Source organism: Dermochelys coriacea, chromosome 11 (assembly GCF_009764565.3).
Source record: "Dermochelys coriacea isolate rDerCor1 chromosome 11, rDerCor1.pri.v4, whole genome shotgun sequence".
In the NCBI taxonomy this organism is placed as follows: domain Eukaryota; kingdom Metazoa; phylum Chordata; order Testudines; family Dermochelyidae; genus Dermochelys; species Dermochelys coriacea.
In genome coordinates, this window is record NC_050078.2 from 21,832,161 (window position 1) to 21,840,190 (window position 8,030).

An 8,030-nucleotide genomic window follows, 5' to 3' on the forward strand; every position below is an offset into this window, starting at 1 on the left:
AATATCTAACGTCTCCCCAATCAGTTAAAAATTACTCTTTCTAAATTTTTGTTATTTTCAATATATTGAAATTTCTCTGCATTTCAGACACAATTTATGACCACTGGTTTGCGAGCATAGATTTTACCTCAAGAAAGGAAGGGACTTAACTATTGTTTTCTGTAAATCATGGATTTTGTGAATTAAATGGAAAGTAACGTTTTGCACAGGTAATCCACAGCTAATTAAATTGCCCCTTAAAGCTATAGGTAGCAGGTGCCAAAGAGAAAAGCCTGAGGGTTTCTCTACTTCATGATGGGGACGAGCCCTGAAGCCACCTTTGTTCCAATAAACGTTATTCAAGTGTTAGAACAAAGACTCCTGGAAAGCTATGCCATGGTGCCATCTATGGAAATATGCAATCTATTTAACATAAGACAAAGATTACAGTTGGTGAAAAAAATCTTACCATATTTGTAAAAGATATGATCTAAATGGCAAAGAACTTATGAGAGAGTGATGAGAATGTTTCATCTAAAGGAGGGCAGATTTCATAAAGTTTTAACAGAAAAAAATGAAGGAAACATCAATATAAAGATGATACCAAGAGACCATTACTAGGGGGATTTTGAACAAAAAGATGATCAGAGGTGGAGGGGAAAAAAAAAACTCCTGAAGAAATTTCAGCAACAGAATCTCCTATTAATATAGCCTGCAATAAAAGAACCTCCAGTGAAGTTTTTTTTTTCTGCTAACCAATTTTAGGGAATTACCCTGTTACACTGAAGACAACTCTTTTGAAGGAAGAAGCTCTCTTGAGAAAACATCACATCATTAGGCACTCAAAAGTTAAGCGGACAAAAAGTTCAGCTGAGAAGTTTGTAGGCCAGAATTATATTTACATAAGTATCATAAAGGGAATTAGCGAAATCATTATATTTTGCTTCCCTCAATAATAATCAAGCACTAGCACCTGGAGGAATCCAGAGTGACTTAGAGAAATTGGAGGATTGGGCCAAAAGGAATCTGATCACGTTCAAGAACGAAAGTGCAAAGTCCTGTACTTAGGATGGAAGAATCCCATGCACTACTACAGGCGGGGACCAACTGGCTTAGCAACAGTTCTGCAGAAAAGGGGATTACAGTGGACAAGAAGCTGGATATGAATCAACAGTGTGTCCTGGTTGCCAAGAAGGCTAATGGCATATTGGGTAGCATTAGTAGAAGCGTTGCCAGCAGATCGAGGGAAGTGATTGTTCCCCTCTATTCAGCACTGGTGAGGCACATCTGGAGTACTGCATCCAGTTTTGGGCAACCACTACAGAAAGGATGGTGGACAAATTGGAGAGAGTCCTGCAGAGGGCAACAAAAATTATTAGGGGGCTCGGGCACATGACTTATGAGGAGAAGCTGAGGGAACTGGGTTTATTTAGTCTGTAGAAGAGAAGAGTGAGGGGGGATTTGATAGCAGCCTTCAACTGCCAGAAGCGGGGTTGCAAAGAGAATGGAGCTAGGCTTTTCTCAGTGATGGCAGATGACAGAACAAGGAGCAATGGTCTCAAATTGTAGTGGGGGATGTCTAGGTTGGAGATTAAGTAAAAGTATTTCATTAGGAGGGTGGTGAAGAATTGGAATGGTTTTTGTCGAGAGGTGGTGGAATCTCCATCATTAGAGGTTTTTAAGGCCTGGCTTCACAAGCCCTGGCTGGGATGATTTAGTTGGGGTTGGTCCTGCTTTGAGCAGGGGGCTGGATTAGATGACTTCCTGAGGTCTCTTTCAATCCTAATCTTCTACAATGCTATGATTATTCTTTCATCTTTAGTATACAGATAGCAGCCCAAAATTCAAGTAAGTCAATATTATAGTGACCCGGAGGAAACGATTTGATACATTGGTATTGCCAGTATCACATGGGGAGACAGATTGTCTATGGATCAGCCAGGTCCCAAACCATTTAATATTTTGCATGTAAAAACTAAAACCTTCAACTCCACTTTGAAATTATCAGGAACACTGGTGTTCTAATAATTAGAAACTACAAGACTGTAATGAATTTGTGCTATATTAATTTGCCATATACATTTTAAGGATTATTCCATAGAACAACCATATTTTCTGTTGAAAGTAATTTGTTATCAGCTATTCACTCATTTTTAAATATGCAAGAAAATATGTAGTTAGTTCAATGAACACTGCAATTTGGGGAGTCAAACCCAAAATCTTTCATATGATGAAAATCAGGGGATTTGTTGTTTACTATCAGTTTCATATATTCACACAATCTTATACTGTTTTGAGTTAGTAAAGCACAGAAACTGGAAATGAAAAGAAATGCATTTGTTTCACTGACACATTAAATTAAAACATTGATGGCATTAGATGCCTGCAGCACTGGTTAAATTTATTCTACCCATGAAGCAACAGTTTATGATTTTCAAATGAATAGCACACTTAAACGAAGGGAACATTAATACAATATGATATTAATATACAAATCCTCACATTATTCACCTGCCACTGACATTCTGAATTAAATCAGTAATGGGGTGTATAACTGATTAAATATCTACAGAACAGAAAGCAACAGCTTATGATTTACAAAGGCAATGGTAGAGTGATCACATCATTACGTTGCCAAACACCATCTATCACTTTTACTGAATTTAACAAAGATGGATTACATTCCACAGATGAGATGCAACCAATAAATATTGTCATTCTGATCTTCATCTGACTTTCCTAGAGAACAGACAAGCAACAAATCAATTATTGAAGAACACCTATTAGGATCCCTTGTTATTCAGCATATGTGTGTGTGGGGGGGAGGGGAGAATATTGCTAATGACTAACTTATGAGATTGGTAATGCTTCTCACTATTTCTGAGCAAACTAAGTTTCTAGTTCATTTCTTTTAATATTTAAAATTCTGCAGGAAGATTAAATTAAAAAACATTACCAGTTTTTGTACTTCGACTAGGGCTGGGTTGGATCAACAAACCTTTTTGCATTAATTCCACCTTCTAAGCCACCTCAATTTGTTCAAACACAGCAAATTGTAAGTCAGGAAACAATAATGTTCAACTATATAATGTAAAATATGGCTTTGTAAATACTGAAAGAGAGTAAACGTCATAACAACAACAAGCACAAATAGCACACTTACACCAAAACTTCTGGAGATGTTTTAAAAGTACCTACCATTAAGCACCTGCTTGAGTCCTTATTTATTGTACTCTCTCATTTGGCTTTCACAATTTACTTTTTTCGAAACAATCTGTCAATTGCTTGAATGGCCCAATCACAGGAGATCAGACTGTTTTCTGATTATGCAAGCAGATTTTTTTATTGTAATAGATAACAGGTAGTCACTATTTGATCTGAGATGAAGATTATGCCTCAAAAGCAATACAACATCTGAGAAATGGCTTAAAAGTTCACACATATTACCAGTTTCACAATCAGAACTTTAATTAATTCTTTACCCTTCCATTATGCGCCTCAGGTAGCCATAAGGCAAGAGGTCATTCTTGGCAGAAAATAAACTTATTAAGAGAGAACAATAAACTGCAATAAAAGAATGAATAGATAGCATTTTGTTTTTGAAACTAGAGGCTGATTTGATTGTTTAATTGCTTCTCTCACCAATGAGCTGCAAAATGAGCCCATTTTACTCAGAATATTTTTAAAACCCAGATTATCTCAAATTTTGCACAACCAAATTTAATTAGTATGTACTAACTACACCACTTTCTTTTTGCCTATGAAAAATTCAGGCAGACGATGTCATATGGCCTAAGTTTGTGTATGTGATTTCTAGAGCTATGTAATGTGACACCATGTGATATGCCATGTTACATTAAAACTCCTTCAAATGCTGCTGTAGTAATCTTTTTGATCATACATAATAAACATAGCCTTCAGGGTTCTGCATAGTAACAACCAGCTTATTTTCAGTAGCTACACTTCATGTTACTTCAAGGAGTGAATAATTCTGAGACCCAGGGGAGCAACTTGTTCACAAATTCTGTATCTTTTATTCAGTGCAATCGTATTTAAGATAAATATATAAACACTGATGTGACAATGTCTCTTTTGGCACATAGCAAAAAAAGAAAGTTAAAGATAATTGGCCAGTTTAACTTTTTTTATTCATATAAAGGTGATGTTTTAACATAACCATGTTTTATTGGCCAAATTATGCCTCTTCAGAGGCACTGATGTAAAAAATGAGGGAATATACTGTATCATAGTGACAGTGCCTGTATGGAATTGTACCTTTATAAGGTCTGATACCTATAAAACCACTGGAGGAGCATGGTAAGAGGTTACTCTTGCTATATTTTTATTCCCCACAATTCTGATTCCTGGTATGTAAGAGAGGGTTAGGTCAACTAGCAGTACCAGCAATGCTGACCAGATTCTACTCAAACATGGTTTCTTTTTGTACAGGGCAAATGAAGGGCAAGCATTTCATTTACACTGTATTTGAACCATCAGGCTACTGATGATTTTGATGCTTTCTTCTCCTTTACTTTGGCATTATACAGTATAAGGAAGGCATTTTAATATGGATGGTTATCTTTTAGTTAGATTTTTAATTGCCCTGTATGTATATATCCTTTGCTACTCCTCTTTTAGATTGACTGAGTTAGGGCGGAAGGAAAGAACAACAATTTCTTGTGAGCAAAGCAATGGAAAGCAGAATTGATTTTAGGGATATATCAGGATTCAGGCAAAACAACCCCCTGTCTTCACAGCATGCATCATATTGACATTTCACATAAAGTGCTTAATGGTCAGATCAGAAGTAATGACCACTCTAAAGTCAACCTAAATGGAAATTAAACAGATGCCATAGGCGAAGGGCCCAAAGAGTGGTCTTCTGAGAACTTCTAGGAGTAGACTCAACTTCATGGAACTACTCTGTAGATCTTCTGAGAGTTGATTAGGGTTATTGTTTTGCAGGATTCTTTTAATATGGAGAATCAGGGTAATATTTTTAGGATTGTCTATTTTTATAAATGGTTGCAATGATAAAGCTTAACTCTGCAAAAAGATGTCTAAGGCCTAGAAGTATGACGTCTTGGATAAATGCTAATACATGACAAATTTCAGCTGATCTGGATTTAATTTTATTTTCTCAGCTCTAGTGACTAAATCTGGCCCAGATTCTAGTTTTCTCATATGCAGTAGAGCTTTTCCTCAGTGCTATCATGCTGAGTACTATTGTTTCCTTTTACCAGCAGTATGGTAAGTCAACACAGTCTTGGCTCTAGATGGATAAGAAATCCTTGTACTAATGAGTGATTCAAGTTGCTGAGGTGAAGCAAGAATTTGCAAGGCCAGAATAGAATCACTAGGATTACTTGTGCCTTATCCTGGTTAATTTTCCCCGGAGTCTGTGACATCAGAGGAAAAGGATTCAGGATCCCTGAAGATCAGGCTTGGGACAGTACAATTTCCTTCAATCTGATGACTTTTACTCTCTCTTTGACTATCTATTAGATGAAAGACACTTTTTAACCTTCCTTATAATCATGGCTTTATTCAGTAACACTTCACAAAGTTTTCTTCTTAAAGACACCATCAGGTACTTTGCCAAATGGCACACTTCTTTGGCTTGATCCAAAGGTGTCCACTTACAACACTGTTGGATGCCACAGATCTGGCTGCAAGGGTTAGTGCAGGGAAAGAACCATATGATATAAAATCTGCAGCCATGGAGAGTTTTATAATTTCTCGGGAAGGTTCTCAAACAGCAGGTCTGTGTGGACTAGTGTGGGCCAGGCAAAAATGTAGATGTGGACAAAGCCTGGAGCAAAGGGCAGCAGATGTAGCTTAATAATTCTTCTAGAAGGCTGATTCCACTCTTCAGTCCATTGCTTTTATTTAAGAAGGAACACTTCATCTGCTGGTATGGTTGTGTCCTTGACCTGGGGAGCTACAAAAGATTCCACATTAGAGAAGCTGATGTAATCCATGATGGATTTAAGGACTGAATAAAAGTTTTGTGCCAGCCTGGATAATGTCTGAAGTTTGTTATGGTGACCCTATTAGGGTTTAATAATTTTGTTTAAAGCAAAGAGAATGGAAAGGCAGAGTTCTTTTTTGGGGGAAAGGAAGTACAAATACTTCTTAGTGGATTCTCTGACCTGTCTCTTCCCTCCCCCATTTTAAATTTGGGAACTCACTGTATCAAGTCCTTTTTACTATGCTCAGGATGTGGAAAGCTCATCCACTTAAGTTATTTTGAAATCACAACCCTAGGATCTTTTTCCTTACTCAATCTTGACTGACTGGGCCAATCACAAGGAGTTAAAAAAAAGTTAATGGGAAGCCTCTGCAAAAATGTAGCACAACATTTCAGATATAGCTTAAAAACTAAAGAACAAGGAAGATAAAATTTTGCACCAGTTGGGGAAGGGGGCCTTTCCTAAGGCAATGTGATGTGATTCGACAAGTTACCAAATATTGATTCACACGGAGCATCAGGAACAACACAAGCCAACAGCTAAGGACACTTCCAAGAGCGTATACACTTTCTACTGCCAAGGAACATATTGAAAACTTTTCAGGATCCCAACAAGTGACTCTCAAAGTTGTATTTAGTCCTCAATGGCACTCCAAATAAAGGGAAGGCAAACAAGCATAGGAACAGAGCCCCTCCCTGCCACATTGAAGTGAACATTTCATATTGCAACCTATTAATATTGAAATGTTCCAAGGATTCTACTTACAAAAAATAAATCTAAACCAGTGTAACACTCCCCTCAACAAAAATACATATTTTACTCTTATGTCTCAGTATATTTAATTGTATAGCTTTTGCATGATTTGATATAGTCATTAATCATGTTTTAAAAGTGTGGAGTGCCTAGGCTAAAACTAAGGATTCTGTCTTACCTTTCTTTTTTTCTTTTTTTTTTAATTTTTTTTAAGAGGAAAGCTGTTTAGAAACATTTTTTTAAAGCATATGGTTAGCAGATTATATACATACTGGGCTGCTCTACAACTTTTCATTTTCTTTAGTGAGTTTTATAGATTCATAGATACTAAGGTCAGAAGGGACCATTCTGATCATCTAGTCCGACCTCCTGCACAACGCAAGCCACGGAATCTCACCCACCCACAGTTTTCCAGTTTTGAAAGTTCATTTAGTAGCTTTCTTCTTTCCTCCTACTGACTTTCCAACTTTCTTCCACTGAGCATATTTTAAAGGCAGATGAGCTCAAAAGACAGCATGTGAGAGCGATAGCAACACAACTAAATACTTGGTCTCTGATACCCACATGCACATGAAGAAACAGTCTATACTTTAAAATTTGGGAAACATCAATTTTGAAAAATATTAATATTAAGGCATATTCTAACTCTTTTCCTCTGCTACCTCATTGTACAGAATAGATTCCATATAACAAAGAAACATGAACGTTGCAAAGTAAAGCCAGCAAAAGTCAGAAAGTAAACATCCAATCTTTATTCTTCCCTATTGTGCATAGGGATTAAAAGAGTCTTATTTTACATCGTCACATGCTATCACAGTAAACTTTTGGATATGTTTTCTATTTATGTATTTAGTGACCATGTTTAACTTTATGGGGCAATAGTCCCCCTATAACAACAGAAAGAGATTTATGGTATTATAGATCAGAAATTCCAGATTTCCACTAGGATTTGGTCCTAGTCCTGAAGGGGTTAGGAATGTCTGACATTAGATTCTGCATGGACCCATACTGTGAAGGAAGTATACAACAGAGTAAATTGGGGCTTTCTGGAAAACAGTCTGTTGAGGTTGTGCACACGCCTTATGTCCTTGTGTCCCACCTTCACCCAAGGATATGTATTTTGATACTGTCTTTAATTACATGACTACTATTTTTGCCACAGGACCCCTGCCTCATTCCGTGAAGGAGCAGTGTGATGGGGTGTTTGCCCCACACTGGCAGGGAAGGAGTTAATAGAGCTCTAGGGAGGCTGTGCAGGAAGCAGCCAAAAGGAGAGGCTGCAAGGAGCAGCCAATAAGGGCCCAGTGGGCTCATATAAAAAGAGCT

General features: G+C 37.2%; 1 protein-coding gene across 1 annotated transcript in view; it reads right to left on the minus strand.

The window, feature by feature from the left end:
- LRP1B (LDL receptor related protein 1B) overlaps positions 1 to 8,030 on the minus strand; it is a 1,336,604-nt gene that overhangs the window by 350,475 nt on the left and 978,099 nt on the right. The window lies entirely within an intron of this gene.